At 43.4% G+C, this 19,983-nt stretch overlaps 1 long non-coding RNA gene across 2 annotated transcripts in view; it reads left to right on the top strand.

Moving 5' to 3' along the window:
• The window catches only part of LOC134341045 (uncharacterized), a 44,097-nt gene extending 27,188 nt beyond the window's left edge, over positions 1-16,909 (top strand). For both annotated transcript variants that reach the window (XR_010016703.1, XR_010016704.1), the window contains exons 3-4: positions 13,529-13,618; positions 16,222-16,909. This is a non-coding gene — a long non-coding RNA (uncharacterized LOC134341045). The remainder of the gene's footprint in view (positions 1-13,528; positions 13,619-16,221) is intronic.
• Positions 16,910-19,983: the final 3,074 nt, after the last annotated feature.

The raw sequence follows: 19,983 nt of genomic DNA, 5'->3' as shown, positions 1-19,983 counted from the left end.
AGGCCTGTATACAACTGCCATTAGGGTCCTCTTACCCTTGCCATTTCTTAACTCAACTGATAGAGACACTGCACCTTCCGATCCTATGTGATTCCTTTCTAATGATTTAATATTACTTCTTATACACAGGACCACACCACCCCTCTTCCTACTAACCTATCTTTCCAATACACCGTATATCCTTGGACGTTCAGCTCCCAATGGCAGCCATCCTTCAGCCAAGTTTCAGGGATGGCCACAACATCATACTTGCCAATCTGTAGCTGAATTTCAAGATCATCCATTTTATTTCTTATGCTGCGTGCATTAAAATATAACACTTTCAGTCCAGTATTTGTTGCTTTCTGTTTTAACTGCACCATGCCTCCACTGCCCTGTAACTCATCCTACTGGCTGTGATTATGCCTCATCTCCTACCTGTCCTTCCTATCATCTCTGTTACACGTTATCTTTGATTTATTTTTGTATGCAGATAGATTGGGAAAATCAGGTTGGTGCTGGATCCCAAGAGAGGGAATTTGTAGAATGCTTACGAGATGGCTTTTTTAGAACAGCTTGTGTTTGAGCTCACTAGGGGATCGGCTATTCTGGATTGGGTGTTGTGTAATGACCTGGATTTGATTAGGGAGCTTAAGGTAAAGGAACCTTTAGGAGACAGTGATCATAAGATGATAGGATTCACCCTTCAGTTTGAGAGGGAGAAGATAAAAGTTAGCTGTTACAGTGGAGTAAAGGGAATTATAGAGGCATGAGAGAAGAACTGGCTAGAATTGATTCAAGGGGGACACTATCTGGGATGACAGCAGAACGGCAATGGCTGGAGTTTCTGGGAGCAATTTGGAAGGTGCAGGATAAATACATCCCAAAGGAGAAGTATTCTAAAGGGAGGATGAGGCATCCATGGCTGGCAAGGGAACTCAAAGACAGCATAAAATCAAAAGATATTGCATATAGTATAATAGGAATGAATGGGAAGTTAGGGGATTGGGAAACTTTTAAAAACCAACAGAAGGAATTAACATAGCAATAAAGAGAGAAAAGATGACAAAGGGTGAGTGAGTGAGTGGGGCCGCCGTCAGTCAGGGTCGACCAGGGATGTTGTATCCAAGCCGTCTAGGTGTGCAGCCCAGGGCTGCACAATATGGAGAGCAAGCTGTTCCCATGCGGCAAACTCCTCCTCTCCGCACATATGGTGAACCCAAAGGAACAGTAGAGACCGATACAGTTTGGTACCAGCGCCGCAGGAGTTGCCAGCCAGCGTTGAGCCAATATAGGACTGCGTTAGGGACTCCAGCTCCGGATTTTTCCCTCGTGGTTTACTCCAGGAGCCTTCCCCATGAGTGGGTATAGCAACAAGACAGCGGAGATTTGAGATCAGAGTGTTCCTTCTCCTCGATGGCTGATGAGCCGCATCTGCCTAAAAAATATAAAGATAAGTTAGCCAATAGTATAAAAGAAGAGACCAAAAGTTTTTTTCAGATATATAAAGAGGAAAAGGGCAGCAATAGTGGTTATTGGAGCACTGGAAAATGGTGCTGGAAATGTTGTTTGATGGCTCTGGGCTGTATTCACATTTAGAAGAATGGGGTGGGGTGGGGGGGCCTCAGTAGAGTGGCTGTGAAGAAGATGTTCCCTGTAGTGGAGGAGTCTAGGGCCAGAGGGCACTGCCTCAAAATACAAGCATGTCCCTTTAGAACAGAGATAAGGAGGAATTTCATTCGGCAGAGGGCGGTGAATCTGTGGAATTCACTGCCACAGATGGCCATGGAAGCCAAGTCATTGGGTATATTTAAAGCAGAGGTTGCTAGGTTCTTGATTAGGAAGAGCACCAAAGATTATGGGGGGGGGGGGCGGGGAGACAGGAGATTGGGGTTCAGAGGGAAAATAAATCAAATAATGGAAATTTGGAGCAAACTTGATGGGCCCTTCTCCACACTGTGCCTATATCACCCATCACACACCCATCTATACTGATCCAACACTAATTCCATTCTTTCCTTTCCTCTGTCCTTCTCATAGTGTTCTGTCACTCACCTACACAATGGGTCAATTAACAACAGCCAGTTAATCTAACAACTGACATAACTTCAGCATGCAAGATGAAACTAGAACACTTGACGGAAACTCACAGTCACAAACAGGACATACAGACACTACACAGATAACACCGAAGGTCAGGATTGAGTCCATGTCCGTCAAGTCATGAGACAGCAACTCCAAACACTACACCACACCACTGAGTCACCTTTGCCCCTCCAATTTATTTTTCCCATCATTAGTTTCAGGCATTATTGACGGCGTCTTTAGTTGTCGTAGTTCACCTTCTCCTCTCCTATCAGATTCCTTCTTCTTCAGCCCTTTACCTTTTCCACCTATCACCTCCCAGCTTCTCACTTCATCACCCCTCCCCCACCCACCTGCCTTCCCCCTCAGCTGGCTTCACCTATCACCTTCCTGTCTGTATTCCTCCCCCTGCCCCGCCACAATCTTCTTAATCTGGTTTCTTCCCCTTTCCTTTACAGTACTGTTGAAGGATCTCGGCCTGACACGTTGCCTCTATATTCCTCTCCATGGAAGCTGCCTAACCTGCTGAGTTCAAATTAAGTTTATTATCAAAGTACATATATACCACCATATATAATCCTGGGATATACATTTTCTTGCAGGCATTCACAGTAAATACAAAAGACATAATAGAATAAAATGAAAGAATACACCCAACAGGACAGACAGACGACTAGTGTGCAAAGGACATCAAACTGTGCGAAGGTGAAAGAGACAAAAAATAAGCAGAAAATATTGAGAACATGAGATGAAAAGGCTTGATAATGAGCCCATAGATTGTGGGAACAGTCCAGTGATGGGGTGACTGAATCTGAGTGAAGTTATCCCCGCTGGTTCAGGATGGTTAATTGTTCCTGAACCTGGCAGTGTGGCTCCTGAGCTTCCTGTACCTTCTTCCCGATGGCAGCAGCGACATGAGAGCATGGCTTGGGTGGTGGGGCGGGCGGGGGGGGGGGGTTCCTTGATAATGAATGCTGCTTTCCTGTAACAACGTTCCATATAGATGTGCTTAATGGTGGGGAGGGCTTTACTTGTGATGGACTGGGCTGTATCCATTACTTTTTGTTGGGTTTTCCTCTCAAGAGCATTGGTGTTTTCATATCAGGCTGAGATACAACCAGTCAATAAACTCTCTACTACACATCAACAGAGGTTTGTCAAAGTTTTAGATGTCATGCCAAATCTTTGCAAACTCCTAAGAAAGTAGAAGTGTTGCTGTGCTTTCTTCGCAATCGCACTTACATACTGGGCCCAGGACAGGTCCTCCAAAATGTTAACACTGAGGAATTTAAGGTTGTTGACCCTCTCCTCCCCAGATCCCAGAATACTGAGATTCCTCCTCCAGAAGTCAATAATCAGCTCCTTGGTCGTGCTGGCCTTGCTGATATTGAGTGAGAGGTTGTTGTTGTGGCACTACTCTGAGAGATTTTCAATGTCTTTCCTACATGCTGATTCATCACCACCTTTAATTCAGCCAACGACAGTGGTGTTGTCAGCAAACTTGAATATGGCATTGGAGCTGTGCTTAGCCTCACAGTCACAAGTATAAAGTGAGTAAAACAGGGGGCTAAGCACACAGCCTTGTGGTGCACTTGTGCTGATGGTGATTGAAGTGGAGATGTTGTTGCAAATCCAAACTGACTAGGGTCTGCAAGTGAGGAAATCGAGGATCCAATTACACAAGATGGTATTGATGCCAAGGTCTTGAAGCTTATTGATTAGCTTTGAAGAGATGATCGTGTTGAACGCCAAGCTGCAGTCAATAAAGAGCATCCTAATGTTTGCATCTTTGCTGTCCAGACATTTCAGGGTTGAGTGAAGAGCCAATAAAATGGTATCTGCTGTGGACCTGGTAGTGCCGGTAGGCAAACTGGAGTGGATGCAAGTCACGTCTTGGGCAGGAGTTGATATGTTTCATCAGCAATCTCTCAAAGCACTTCATCACTGTGGATGTAAATGCCACTGGACGATAGTCATTGAGGAAGGTTACCACGTTCTTCTTAGGCATCAGTGTAATTGAAGTCTGCTTGAAGCATGTGGGTACTTGAGACTGCTGAAACAAGAGGTTAAAGATATCGATGGACATTCCAGACAGTTGAACAGGTTTTTTGTACTTGGCCAGGTACCTGGGCTGGCATGGATGCTTTCAGCGGGTTCACTCTCCGGAAGGATGCTCTCCTATAAGCCTCAGAGACTGAAATCACAGGGTCAATGGAGGCTACGGGAGTTCATGAAAGTTCCTCCATGTTTTGATGGTCAAAGAGAGCATAGAAGGCATTGAGGTAACCTGGGAGTGAAGGCCCGTTGTCACTTATGTCACTCGGCTTTACTTTGTCAAGTGAATTCACTTTGTGAGTTCCTCCAGCAGTTTGTGTGTGTTACGTTGTGTTTGCACACATTCTTTGAAAAATGCTGGAACAGATTCCAGTTAGTTGAGAAGCTGTGGATTTGGTTGTCCTGCTGTCAGCAAGGTGTCCCTGTAAACTGTGGGACATAACAGAGTGACACAACGTGCCCTGTGTTTTATAATGCCCATAGCATGGAGTTTTCTGCTCCAGGTTAGGTTGGTGTAATGCTGAGCGCAGATTAGCAATTCCAATTAGTATTTGTCCAACAGTGGGAAAAGTTCAGCAGCCATTGTGTGAACAGAAGTACCCGGGCCAATTTTGCATCTGGTGTAATTTCACTCAGTAATAATGTCAAGTGTCGAAAAATCCACCACCTCGCTCTAAATAAAGGCAAGCATATGATCTAATTCCTAGGCTACGGAATGGAATAAAAATTGGGCAGAACCTACAATAGAAAAGAAATTCCCTGGCAGTTTCCCAACCAGAAAGTGAAATGGAAAACTGCTCCTTGAATATCAAGTGCAACCTTTAATATGAACCAAATAACTTGGTTTATGTCCAGATATGAATAACTACAGATTAGATGGGGTCAGCTGAGAGAATTCTGACCTCTGTGTTACAACCTTGTGCCTTCAAACCCGACCTAAAAACAAAGCAGCATCCATCATCAGGGACCACCACTGTCCAGGCGATGCTCTCCTCTCACTGCTGCCATTGGGAAGGAGATACTGGAGCCTTAGGTCCTACACCACCAGGTCAGGAACAGTTCTTACCCTTTAACCATCAGTCTCCTGAACCAGTGTGGATATCTTCACTCACTCAACACTGAACTGATTCCAAGACCTATGGACTCACATTCAATGACTCCACAACTTACGTTCTCAGTATTTATTTATGTATTTATGTCTTTATTTATATTGATTTATTTATTTGTTTGTCTCTTTGTATTTGCACAGACTGTCTTCTTTTGCACATTGATTGTTTGCCAGTCTTTGTATATAATTTTTCATTGATTCTGTTGTATTTCTTTGGTCTACTGCGAAGGCCTGCAAGAAAATGAATCTCAGATGACATTTACGTACTTTAATAATAAATTTGCTTTGAACTTTGAACTTAGGAATCTAGACACATTCCAAACGCTTTTTTGTCTGAGCTGCTGACCTTCAGCCAAATTATAAACTGAGAGGTGTCTGTTAGCACTATTATGATGGTGAGCATGAGCGATATTGTTGGTGTCTTTGCCATCCTTCAACCTACATACCAAAAGAAAGGAAATTATCTGGGGATTATCGTGAAAGCTTATTGTGCACAAACTGGCTGCAGTGTTTCCTACATTACAACAGTGAATACACTTCAAAAGTACTTCACTAGCTGTAAAGTGCTTGGGAGGTCCTGAGGTTGTGAATGCAAGTGGTTTCCTTTCCTTTTAGATCTAAAGGCTTCTGAATTAAGAACTATCGATCAAATCAAGTTCAAAGACAGGATGGCAGAAGAAGCATGTCATTTTAATGAGTAATTTGGCATTGCATTGTCTGCTTTACCCTTTTGAACCTCACAGAGCATGTATCCTTTGATAGTTCAACCATTTAGGACACAGTACACTCATCTGCAAGCCTACCTCCTTTGATGCTAGACAGCAATCAAAGCCATTGCTTATGTCTGTGAGGTGTGTGCTGAAATCTACAAATAAAATGCCCATTGTCTCTTAAAGGACCAATAATTCGATTACACTGTCCTCCACTCTCAATCCAACACCACCCCTCCCCCCACCCACCTGGGACTATATTCTAGCTAAGGTCCAGCTCTGTAAATTCCACTTCCTAATTTGAAATTCAGTAAGAAAGAGCAGCCTTAAATTCATTTAATCTTTTTCTGTAAAAGTTTTCCCGTCATAAAAACCTAAGTTATATACAAAAGCCATTTTGCTACACATCATGTTGACCACTGAAAACACAACACTGATGTGAAGGTTACAAGTTCAACAGAATAAAGAGTGTTTGATATTGGAGGTACTGAAGAAAATAATCCATGTTTACAACAAAAGAAAGACCAATTTATAGCGATATCATTGTCAGAAATACAAGGGGACCTTGTTTATATTATCTTGTCCCAGGCTATTCAATTTTTTTTATCACTGCAAGGCTGTAACATGAGCAGGAAAGTTTGTGCACAATATACAGGACAAAGTGAGAAAATGGCTGGAGGGAAGGCAGGCTTCATCATCTTTGTTAGTATTAACCCTAATTTTGGACAAACAATTCCACAGCTACCAGAATCTTGTGCTTGCAATACAGTCCTGCTGATAACTGGCAACTTAAGAAAACACTGTCTGTGAAACCCCTTTCCTTTCGGAGAATAGACAGCATCCTCGAGACTCATATCTGTAAATAATAAGTGATTAAAGGAAATCTAGACTATTCTTTCAAGTACAATAGGGTAGAAAGAAGTAAACCCTTTTCTCTGATTTCAGAGTTTCGAAGCAGGTGATTCTTACTTACTGCCCATTACATCACTGGCATTGAAGGCAGCAGTGGAAGTCCTCCATCTCTGTCTGTCCTTGGCCATCTTCTCTATTGCGCCCCAGATGTGGTTCAGTGTCCTCATTTCTGCATATACCATACTGCACCAAGTTGTCTTTGGTCTCCCATGTTTCCTCTGCCCTTCAGGGGTCCAGTGAAGTGCTGTCTTGATGATGGGGTTGGCCTCTCTTCTCATTATTGGCTGTGTTCAGAGCTTCCTTCATCATGCCAGTAGCTTCCTCTCAGTTTTCACTACAGTCAGCCATGCGAGTCCCTGGTGGAGACTCGGGACTATTGTCGCACACAGATATAGAAGGATTCTTCATTGCTGTTTCTTTTGGAGGAGAGGCAAGGGGTAGAGCCTTAAAATTAAGTTCAGGGGTGAACGCTGCCAAAACAATGGAGCAGGTAGCAGAGTTGCTGCCTCACCCTGATTCAATCCTGACCTGGGGTGCTGTGTCTGTAGAGTTTTCACATTCTCCTTGTGACCCCCATGGGCTTCCTCCCACGTTGTAAAGACATGTTGAGGGGCCATGGTAAATTTCCCCTGGTGTGCATCTGAATCTTGGAAGGAAGTTAATGGGAATGGAGGGAAAATTAAAAAGATGCAAATAAAACAAACTGCTTAAAATCTGAAATAGTGAAAAACGAAATTCAGGCAAGACATCATCTGTGAAATGGGAAGCTCAGGTCCAAGACCCTTCATCAGAAGATAGAGTTATTATACATTGGTGCATACTCAGTGGGCTCCTCCAAGAGGACCACAATCTTGTCGAGGTTTGGAGGCTCGTGTGCCTCAATGACCCGGAGAGCTATGTTGGCTGGAGTCAGGGCTTTATGCTTTGCCTCTTGGTAGGATCACCCATGCCATACAGGTCAAAGGGTAGAGGTCAGACTAAGAGTGGTCCACCAGTCCTCCAGGTTTGGAGTTCAGCTTGGAGAAACAACACTGGCTGGTAAACAAAATTGTTACGGAAACAGCAATGAAGAATCCTTCTACATCTGAGTGCGACGGTATTCCTGAGTCTCCTCACAGGACTTGCATGACTGATAGTAGTGAAAACCAAGAGGAAGCTACTGACACGATGAAGGAAGCTCTGAACACCACCAGAGATAGAGGACCTTCATTGCTGCCCGAAACGCCAGCGGCGTAATGCACAGTAAGTTAAGTATAGTCAGTGGGCTGAAGGGATGATTTCTGTGCTGTCTGTTCAGTGGCTCTCTGACATTTGCGCACAAAGCATAGTAGAAATGTTCTGGTCCCAATAATTTTTAACACTGGATGTCATTTGAAGATATCTGAGATTAATGAATGTTGTGTTGTATTCATTTTATTTTTCAAAGGGATGTGATTGCTAATAACACAATCTTGTTTGGCCTTTCATTTGGGTCACACCTTCTTTCTACAATATGTTTGATCAAACTTCAGCCAATATCATGAGTTCTTATTTAGTCACCCTGCTGCGCCATTTGAGAAGGAGCAGCAAAAGACAGATCTCATCTGGTGAAAGAATTTAAAGGAAGTTAATGCATAGCCTGAAGATTAAAAATAGATCCTCTGCTTTGACGATTTAAGTAAACCCTACAAATGAAGAATTAAACCAGGCGTTTGTGCTACAGGCCAAAAACAGTGTGAAAGGGTTAAGGAGCTTGTAACATGGCAGTGGTAACAGAGTTAATAATCAGTAGAAACTCCGTATGACCTGGAAATTCCACCATAGATAAGACTTTTGTTCATGCTTAAGAAACTTTAAACTTTTCTTCTTAGTTTTAGGACCTTGTATATCATGCTTCACTGTTCAACTGGAATCCACCAGGTGAGCTAAAATATATTAGAGTACTTTGCTAATGGCAAGTGAAACAAGGAGCCCTTTCACATATCCCATAGACCAGTAAAGTGCCTTTAATTAACAACAATCTCCTTAAATTACATGGTAATTCTCAATTGGCTTTTCAGAGGATCCTGATGAGGCTGAAGTATTTATTCTTCAATGGTAGAGGTTGTCTAGACTGAAATTGCAGTTGTTGGGTTAAAAAAAATCAAATGAGTTAAATGGCTGCTAGAATGATTGATGTTCATTATCTCACTTGAGCAGAGATATAAAGGATATGAGATGGAAAACCGTTGTGATGCAGGTTAACTGATGGGCTTGGGAGTGCATCACACATCAGCTCTCTCCCACTCAGTGACATTGTTTGGGGTCAGTAGGTACCTGTTATTGTTTCATTTAAGAGGGACATATACTCAGTGGCCACTTTATTAGGTACAGGACATACCTAATAAAGTGGGCATTGAGTGTATGCCGTGGTCTTCTGCTGCTGTAGCCCGTCCACTTCAAGGTTCAACATGTGTATTCAGAGATGTTCTTCTACACACCACGATTATAATGTGTGGTTATTTGAGTTGCTGTTACCTTGAACCAGTCTGACCATACTTCTCTGATCTCTGTCATTAAGAATGCATTTTCGCCCACAGAACTACCGCTCACTGAAAGTCCCAGGAGATCAGCAGTTTCTGAGATACTCAAACCACCCTACCTGGCACCAACAATCACTCCACAGTCAAAATCACTTGGACCACATCTCTTCCTCATTCTGATGTTTGGTCTGAACCTCTTGACCATGTCTTCATGTTTTTTATGCACTGAGTTCCTGCCAGATGATCGGCTGATTAGATATTTGATTTATTGAGCAGATGTGCCTAATAAAGTGGCTATATACAGATTCATTTATTTATCACACAAACATTGAAACATATAGTGAAGTGTGTTGTTTACAGTAACAATCAACAAAACCTAAGCATGTGCTGGGGCCAGTCCACAAGTGTTGCCACGTTCTGTATTCCAGCAGAACACAAGCAGCGGCAAAGCAAGCCTCTCAGTGCTGAAGAAGGGTCTCAGCCGGAAACAACAACTGGTTATTCATGTCCGTAGATGCTGCCAGACCTGCTGAGTTCCTCCAGCACTTTGTGTGTGTTGCTTTTGCCTTTCCCAGCCTCCCACACACAGTCAGGCCTCCAACCTCAGGAGAGGCCACTTCCGGGCCTCCCACTCCAGTCCTTAATAAGGGAAACAGGATAAGCAGATGGCTGGAAGAGCGTGAGAGGAGATTCATGTACCTTAAAGAGGTACTGACTTGGCTGAAAGACAGACATGCATTTCAGCAGCACCTTACTTTGGTTTAATGTGGCACAAAATGTTTCACACCCAGTGCAGTAACTGCACTGCACTGCAGAGAATGCAACAGGCAACTTGTACACAGCAAACTCTCAGAACAGCAATGTGACAATGGAAAATTAATCTGGTATTTAATTATAGAAACATAGAAAACCTACAGCACAATACAGGCCCTTCAGCCCACAAAGTTGTGCCAAACACGTCCCTACCTTAGAAGTTATTAGGCTTACCCATAGCCCTCTATTTTTCTACGCTCCATGTACCTATCCAAAAGTCTCTTAAAAGACCCTATCGTATCCGCCTCCACCACTGTTGCCGGCAGCCCGTTCCACGCACTCACCACTCTCTACGTAAAAAACTTACCTCAACATCTCTGTACCTGCTCCCCAGCACCTTAAACCTGTGCCCTCTTGTGGCAACCATTTCAGCCCTGGGAAAAAGCCTCTGACTATCCACACAATCAATGCCTCTCATCATCTTATACACCTCTATCAGGTCACCTCTCATCCTCCGTCGCTCCAAGGAGAAAAGACCGAGTTCACTGAACCTGATTTCATAAGACATGCTCCCCAATCCAGGCAACATCCTTGTAAATCTCCTCTGCACCCTTTCTATGGCTTCCACATCCTTCCTGTAGTGAGGCAACCAGAACTGAGCACAGTACTCCAAGTGGGGTCTGACCAGGGTCCTATATAGCTGCAACATTACCTCTCGGCTCCTAAATTCAATTCCACAACTAATGAAGGCCAATACACCGTATGCCTTCTTAACCACAGAGTCAAACTGTGCAGCAGCTTTGAGTGTCCTATGGACTCTGACCCCAAGATCCCTCTGATCCTCTACACTGCCAAGAGTCTTACCATTAATATTATATTCTGCCATCATATTTGACCTACCAAAATTAACCACCTCACGCTTATCTGGGTGGAACTCCATCTGCCACTTCTCAGCCCAGTTTTGCATCCTATCAATGTTCCGCTGTAACCTCTGACAGCCCTCCACACTATCTACAACACCTCCAACCTTTGTGTCATCAGCAAACTTACTAACCCATCCCTCCATTTCCTCATCCAGGTCACTTATAAAAATCATGAAGAGTAAGGGTCCCAGAACAGATCCCTGAGGCACTCCACTGGTGACCGACCTCCGTGCAGAATATGACCTGCCTACAACCACTCTTTGCCTTCTTTGGGCAAACCAGTTCTGGATCCACAAAGCAAGGTCCCCTTGGATCCCATGCCTCTTTACTTTCTCAATAAGCCTTGCTGAAATCCATATACACTACGTCTACTGCTCTTCCTCCATCAATGTGTTTAGTCACATCCTCAAAAAATTCAATCAGGCTCGTAAGGCACGACCTGCCCTTGACAAAGCCATGCTGACTATTCCTAATCATATTATACCTCTCCAAATGTTCATAAATCCTGCCTCTCAGGACCTTCTCTTCAACTTACCAACCACTGAATTAAGACTCTCTGGTCTATAATTTCCTAGGCTGTCTCTACTCCCTTTCTTGAATAAGGGAACAACATCCATAACCCTCCATTCCTCTGGAACCTCTCCCGTCCCCATTGATGATGCAAAGATCATCACCAGAGGCTCAGCAATCTCCTCCCTCGCCTCCCACAGCAGACTGGGGTACATCTTGTCCGGTCCCGGCGACTTATCCAACTTGATGTTTTCCAAAAGCTCCAGCACATCCTCTTTCTTAATATCTACATGCTCAAGCTTTTCAGTCTGCTGCAAGTCATCACTACAATTGCCAAGATCCTTTTGCATAGTGAATACTGAAGTAAAGTATTCATTAAGTACCTCTGCTATTTCCTCTGGTTCCGTACACACTTTCCCACTATCACACCAGAAGATAAATATTGACTGTTGAAATAAAACCTTTTGGATCATGAATGCCCACCTCAAGCTGCTCAGCAGTGCAGGGCTCTCCTACCACTACAATTTTGGCTCTGGTTTTGTTTTTCAGTGATGTTTCCTCTCTTGGGATGTTCTTGGGACAAGTCGGCTTATGATGATGAAGCTCTGGCCATTGTGACTTGGAGCAGGTTTTGATATTGGCCATCAGATGAGTGTGAATGGGAATATTGATCAAGTCGGGAGATTGCCAATGGATTTAATCTTACTTGCAGCCTGAAAGCGACTGGAATAAGAGACCCCATAAAAACTACACAAAATGGGAAAGCGGATTGCCAGTAAATCATGACTGCCAGCTCTTGCAAAGCTCTATTTTAAACCTGTTTATTTCTCTTGGTTCTGCTTCCATTTTGCTGGTGCCAATTGTGCTCTTTTTGTCAACTGTGGCTCAGTTAACGGCATTTTCACCCCTGGGTCAGAAGTTTGATGGTTCATGTCCCACTCTGGACTTAAGCATATAAATATATGGTTGGCACAATGGTTAGCACAACACTTTACAGTACTGGTGACCCAGGTTCAATTCCCACCACTGCCTGTAGAGAGTTTGTGTGTTCTCCCTGTGACTGCATGGGCTTCCTCCAGGTGCTCAGGTTGGTAGGTTCATTGGTCATTATAAACTGTCCCATGAATAGGCTAGGATTAAATTGGGGGACTGCTGGGCATTGTGGTTCAAAGGGCTGGAAAGACCTATTCCTCGCTCTATCTCAATAAAATAAAAAAATTTTAAATTAAAAATTAAAATCTAGGTGGATACTTCAGTGCTGGGTGGAGGGAGTGCTGCATTGATGGTAATGCCATCTTTCAGAAGAGCTGTTAACTCAAGGGTCTACCTGTCTCTCTGGTAGATGTAAATGGTCCTATGACCATCTATAAAGAAGCGGAGGAGAGTTATCCCTGCTGTCTCTGGTCAATACTTATCTCTCGATCAATATTACAAAACCAAACCATCTCATCGTGGACACGTTGTTGCTTGTGGGATTTGCTGAATTTCCCAAGTTACCGTGATTCCACTTCACATTTACTATATTGGCTGCAAAGTGCTTTGAGATGGCATGGTAGCATAACAATTAGCGTGATGCGAACATCCAAGCTGATGTTCCTGTGATGTTCTAAGGGAGAGAGACACACTTTTGGAGTTTGGTGAATCTGTTGGAATTCATTGCCACAGATCGCTGTGGGAGCCAAGTCATTGGGTATACTTAAAGCGGAATTTGATAAGTTCTTAATTAGTAATGGCATCAAAGGTTACAGGAGAAAGCAGGAGAATGGGGTTGAGAGGGAAAACTGATCAGCCATGATGGATTGGTGGAGCAGATTCAATGGGCCAAATGGCCTAATTCTGTTCTTATGTCTTATGGTCTTATGGCCTTAAACTAATTGTCCCACTATATTTCCTGCACTACACCAGTGGTTACATTTTAAAAACTATTCACTCAACTGCAAGTTGCTCTGTGAGGTCCTGAGGTTGTAAAAGATTCTGTCTGTTCTTACTTAGTGTCCCTGGTGACCCGATCTGCCCAGCGAAATGGCACCTTCAGTATCAGAGCGTCAGATGTACACATTGAAAGGATTGTCCCGGACTGAGGTAAGAACTGAACATCATAAGAAATATATGCAGGAACAGGTCTGATGATCCCTTGAGCCTATTCTGCCATTCAATAGATTTTGCGGCTGACATGATTTCCAACTCAAAATGTTCCTGTTTGATCATTATAAACATTGATTCTCCTGTTATCCAAAATTACTTAAAGCTTTAGAGCTCACAGCCATCTGAGCTAAAGAGCCCCAAAGATTCAGATTCAGAGAATTTCCTCCAAACTTCACTCTTAAGTAGTCACAGTCATAGTCATAGTCATACTTTATTGATCCCAGGGGAAACTGGTTTTCGTTACAGTTGCACCATAAATAATTAAATAGTAATAAAACCATAAATAGTTAAATAGTAATACGTAAATTATGCCAGGAAATAAGTCCAGGACCAGCCTATCGGCTCAGTGACCCTCCAAGGGAGGAGTTGTAAAGTTTGATGGCCACAGGCAGGAATGACTTCCTATGACGCTCTGTGTTGCATCTCGGTGGAATGAGTCTCTGGCTGAATGTACTCCTGTGCCCACCCAGTACATTATGTAGTGGATGGGAGACATTGACCAAGATGGCATGCAACTCGGACAGCATCCTCTTTTCAGACACCACCGTGAGAGAGTCCAGTTCCATCCTCACAACATCACTGGCCTTACGAATGAGTTTGTTGATTCTGTTGGTGTCTGCTACCCTCAGCTTGCTGCCCCAGCACACAACAGTAAACATGATCGCACTGGCCACCACAGACTCGTAGAACATCCTCAGCATCGTCTGGCAGATGTTAAAGGACCTCAGTCTTCTCAGGAAATAGAGATGGCTCTGACCCTTCTTGTAGACAGCCTCATTGTTCTTTGACCAGTCCAGTTTATTGTCAATTCGTATCCCCAGGTATTTGTAATCCTCCACCATGTCCACACTGACCCCCTGGATGGAAACAGGGGTGACTGGTACCTTAGCTCTCCTCAGGTCTACCACCAGCTCCTTAGCCTTTTTCACATTAAGCTGCAGACAATTCTGCTCACACCATGTGACAAAATTTCCTACCGTACCCCTGTACTCAGCCTCATCTCCCTTGCTGATGCATCCAATTATGGCAGAGTCATCAGAAAACTTCTGAAGATGACAAGACTCTGTGCAGTACTTGAAGTCCGAGGTGTAAATGGTGAAGAGAAAGGGAGACAAGACAGTCCCCTGTGGAGCCCCAGTGCTGCTGATCACTCTGTCGGACACAGTAGCTGACTCTTTATCCTGAGTGAGCTTCCCCACGAGGTGAACAACTTCATTTGATCCATCTTTTTAAGGTCCCACAGGGCCATTTACTTTTCATTTCAGATCAATTCCTAATCTTATAACCATATAATCATATAACAATTACAGCATGGAAACAGGCCATCCCCACCCTTCTAGTCCGTGCCGAACGCTTACTCTCACCTAGTCCCATCTACCTGCGCTCAGCAAAGATCATTTGGCCATTGTGCTCAATATTTCCTTATAAGACCATAAGACATAGGAGCAGAATTAGGCCACTTGACCCATCGAGTCTGCTCTGCCATTCCATCATGGCTGATTTTTCTCTCTCTCAACCCCTTCTCCTACCTTCTCTCCGTAAATTTTGATGCCCTGACTAATCGAGAACATATCACCTTCTGCTTTAAGTATGCTCAATGACTTGGTCTCCACGGCCATCTGTGGCGGTCCCAATACCAACCCCCGTGGAACACCACTTGTCACCGGCAGCCAACCAGAGAAGGCCCCCTTTATTCCGACTCTTTGCTTCCTGCCCGTGAGCCAATCTTCTATCCATGCAAGTATCTTTCCATGGGCTCTTACCTTGTTAAGCAGTGTTATGTGTGGCATCTTGTCAAAGACCTTCTGAAAATCCAAGTAAGTAACATCCAATGGTTTTCCTTCGTCTATCCTGCCAGTTATTTCCTCAAAGAATTCCAATAGATTTGTCATGCAAAACTTCCCCAGGAAAAACCATGCCAGCCTTAGCCTATTTTATCAAGTACTCCGAAACTTTATCTTCCCAACCACTGAGGTCAGACTAACTGGCCCATAATTTCCTTCCTTCTGCCTCCCTCCCTCCTTGAAGAGTGCAGTGATATTTGCAATTTTCCAGTCCTCCGGAACCATTCCAGAATTTAGTGATTCTTGAAAAATGATACTAATGCCTCCACAATCTCTTCAGCCACCTCTTTCAGAACACTGGGGTGTACACCATCTGGTCCAGGTGACTTATCTACCATCAGATATCTCACCTTCCCAAGCACCTTCTCTTTAGTAAAGCAACTATACTCACTTCTGCTCCCTGATGCTCTCGACTTTCTGGCATACTGTTGGTGTCTTCCACAGTGAAGACTGATGCAAAATATTTATTAAATTCGTCCACTATTTCTTCGTCCCCCATTACGGCTTCTCCAGAGTCATTTTTACAACGGTCCAATATCCACTTTCACCACTCTTTTTATGTATCTGAAAAAGCTTTTGGTATTTCTGAGCCAACAATTTGATTCCATTTTTTTCCTAATAACTTTTCGCTCACATGTTGACTGGGGTTTGTTGACCTTATTCCACCCTGACCTTTCAGTGCTTTTCACTCAATAGGCTGCTTGGGATTGCAGAACTACAGCATCACATGACAGAAAAGATGGGCATACTTGCAGACTGTAGCTTTGCAAAGAGACCGTGGAGTAAGATGCGAGAGCCTGTGTCACCGTTCATCCTGAGCAGCGGTTCCAGGGACACTTAAGGACATCAGGTGCTGCTGGCAGATCACCATCTGGTGAAAGGCACCTTTGGTCTGCCTGAAACTCGCTGCTCTCCCAGCACGTCGAGATGTCCATGGAGGGGTGCTGCCGACTGGCACAATCCAGGCTGTACGAATACGTGCTGAGGTTCTCACTAAAGCTCGGCGCAGCCACCATTAGGGCTCAGTGGGGAAGGACCACGGTATAGAGTTCTTCTGCTATTAGAGCGGAAAAGACCAGGTTGGGTGTGGAAGCCGCTCAGTTATTGTAGTAATGTACCATCCCAGGGGGTCACATGAGGGGCAATGGTCCTAGCGGTTTTAAGAAATGTAGTAGAAGCATTGACTGTGAATGTAAGGATGAAAAACCATTACTTTTGAAATAATTTTTATTATGAATAAAGTTTATTTTGATATTAAAAAAATGCTGGAGGATGCTCTGAAGCTTGGTTCAGCCAACGTAAAGCCTCTGTCGTGAAGGACCACTGCCTCGGCTCCTTCAGCTCTCGGTCCTGGAGGGGCTGAGCCAGGTGGAAAACCCCTCAAGCATTGGAAGGGTATATCACCTCCGGGGGAGAGGGGGAAACATATGTAGGGATGGTACTATGGCTTTAAAAAGTGTCAACCTCAACACAAAGAATATAAATAATTTTGCACTTTTTATTCTGTTGTGTATATTTTTATTATGAATAAAATATATTTTTGAAATAAACATTCTGTACATTGTGTCTCTGCAAGCTTTATGATGGAGGCTTCCAGTTAGTATTACTCATTTCCTCTTTCGTCTGAGCTCTGCAAGCTTTTCCCTTTACAAATACATTTCCCAAACGCTTTTCTGTTACATACCCCTCTCCTTATTGAAATTCATGTTGAAACTACTTCTTTTCAGGTAGTGCATTCTGCTACATAAAACATGTTAGACAAAAATTCTCTTTGTTTGTCCGTCTAGGTCTGTTACTAGATTCTGCTGGAGGGTTTATCGACTGAAGTCTGCTGGAGCCAGTATCAGTACTGTGAGCTGTGTTCTCAGCTGTGATGTGCTGTTAAATTTACATAAAGATGGTAAACTGCTCAGGACTAAATATAGCCTCACAAGTGGCTCTGTGTCTGTAGACCATGTAAATATTGAAGAAGCAGAAAGGGTTAAGACAGTTATTTTAGGAGGTTTACAATGTAGTTCAGACTTCGTTTCTTTTCTGATTTTATTCCCTCCCTCTTCCTCTCCCGCGCCCCTTTTTCTTGAACAATAAATGTGCTGGGATTATTTTTTTGCTTTTTAATTCAAATGACCAATTGTTGCAAATTCTGCAGGCTTTTATGGTGCCTGTATTAATGTAACTAGTCAATCATGAAAAGAATTTTGTTGTTGAATAGACTCGGAGTCCGGATCTCCAGTCAGGCAGTTTGATAATACGGGACTTGAATTTGAGTTGATTTAGATAGAACCAGTTTGTCTGGAAGAAGGATTAGCAGATTAAGAGGCTCTGTGTTTTTTTTTATTATTATGTAATGCAGTGTTAGATTTCATAACTAGAAAGGGATTAATTAAAATGTTAATGGATGGGCAGCAGAGGGGAACAAGGTTTCCAATGGCAACATTTGCGGCCCTCACCGCACACATATTAAACATTCTCATGCCTGCCATTGCTGGCTGTGCGATCGCCTCTCTCCCAGATTCCTGTAGACAAACCTCTTCAACAGAGCTGAACACTTCCCATCAGACAAAATCTCCAAGATGCTCCACTTTTAATAGTGTGCAGAGGCATAATTTAAAATCCATTATTTTTCTTCCACAAGGACATCAGTTTTTGATCTATTGAACATTCATTTTCTTATAGTGTTGCCTCATGAGGAACTGAAAAAGTCAATAATCTGGCACCTTGCAATATCCCATATATTCATTAAGTAGAAAGGCAAAGGGCTCCTCTATACCTTGAGAACTTAGTATAACCACTAAACAATAATATCTAGATAATATTATTACACATCATAATGAAGCTTATTAATATGGGGGTTACCAACTGTTGCTGAAAATAAGCCTAGAACATAGAATATAGAACACTACAGCACAGTACATACCCTTCGGCCCACAATATTGTGCCAGCCTTTAAGCTACTCTAAGATCAAACTAACCCCTTCCCTCCTTCTTTGCCTTCCATTTTTCTGTCATCCATGTGCCTATCTAAGAGTGTCTTAGGTGCACATAATGTATCTGCCTCTACCATCAGCCTTGGCAGGGGTTATCACGCACCCACCACCCTCAGTGTGAAAAAAATTACCTCAGATATCCTTCCTATACTTCCCTCCAATCACTTTAAAATTGTGCTCCACGATATTAGCCACTTCTGACCAGGTAAAATGTCTCTAGTTGTTCACTTGATCTATGTCTCTTAACATCTTGTACACCTCCGTGAAGTGGCCCCTCATCCTCCTTCACTTCAAAGAGAAAACCCTAGCTCGCTCAACTGACTGGAAGAAAATACAGTCCTTGGTAGCCCTTTTCTAGACACAGGACAGTTCTGTTTTATTTAAGGTCCACCTATCATCAGCATATGCCTGTTCACTCTTGGTACAATGAATTATCCCTCTTTAATATACACGCTGCTCTTTCCCTATTACAGTGGTACAATGAATTGTCCTGCTCTTAACCGTTCGTCAAAGATGGACGTTATATTCCCCTTTACACCGGCTGTTTTCCACATTAGTATGGGGCTTGGCTGTATTTCTAACAGATCTGCTGCACGGTCCTCAATACACAGGCGTGTCTGCTCCTCAAAAAAGGGATCAGCCCTTCCTCCAGACAGGGCTTGCCAACACCTCAAAACAGGAGACACACCCTCTTCTGTACAGGAGCATTCTCTTCTTTTACAGAGCAGCTGCCAGCTCCCTAAAACAAGGGCCATGTGCTCTTCATTCCAGGAGCCTCCCATTCCACAATCTAGAGACAGTTTACTTCACCACCCAGAAAATGGAATTGGTTTAGTTTTGTCACATGTACTGGAATACAGTGAAAAATTGTCCTGCAGATCATAAACACAAGAGATTCCACAGATTCACCACCCTCTGGCTAAAGAAATGCTTCCTTATCTCTATTCTAAATGGATGTCCCTCTATTCTGAGGCTGTGCCCTCTGGTCATAGACTCCCACTATAGGAAACATCCTCTCCACATCCACTCTGTTTAGGCGTATTCGATAGGTTTCAATGAGAAACCCCTCATTATTCTAAATTTCAACGAGTACGTCAAGAGCCTTCAAATCTTCCTCATACATTAACCCTTTCATTCCTGAAATAATTCTCGTGAATCTCCTCTGGGCCCTCTCCAATGCCAGCCTATCTTTTCTTAGATAATGGGCACAAAACTACTACAATGTTCCAAGTGCGGTCTGACCAATACCTTATAAAGCCTCAGTATTGCATCCTTGCTCTTATATTCTAGTCCTCTCAAAATGTATGCTGACATTACAATTTGCCTTCCTTACCAACCATTCCAACCTGCAAGTTAACCTTTAGAGAATCCTGTACAAGGACTCCCAAGTCCCTTTGCACATCTGACTTGAATTTTCTCCTCACTTAGAAACTTGTCTACCCCTTTATTTCTTCTTCCAAGGTGCATGACCA

Source organism: Mobula hypostoma, chromosome X2 (genome assembly GCF_963921235.1).
Source record: "Mobula hypostoma chromosome X2, sMobHyp1.1, whole genome shotgun sequence".
In the NCBI taxonomy this organism is placed as follows: Eukaryota; Metazoa; Chordata; class Chondrichthyes; order Myliobatiformes; family Myliobatidae; genus Mobula; species Mobula hypostoma.
This window is presented reverse-complemented; position numbering and strand designations above follow the sequence as displayed.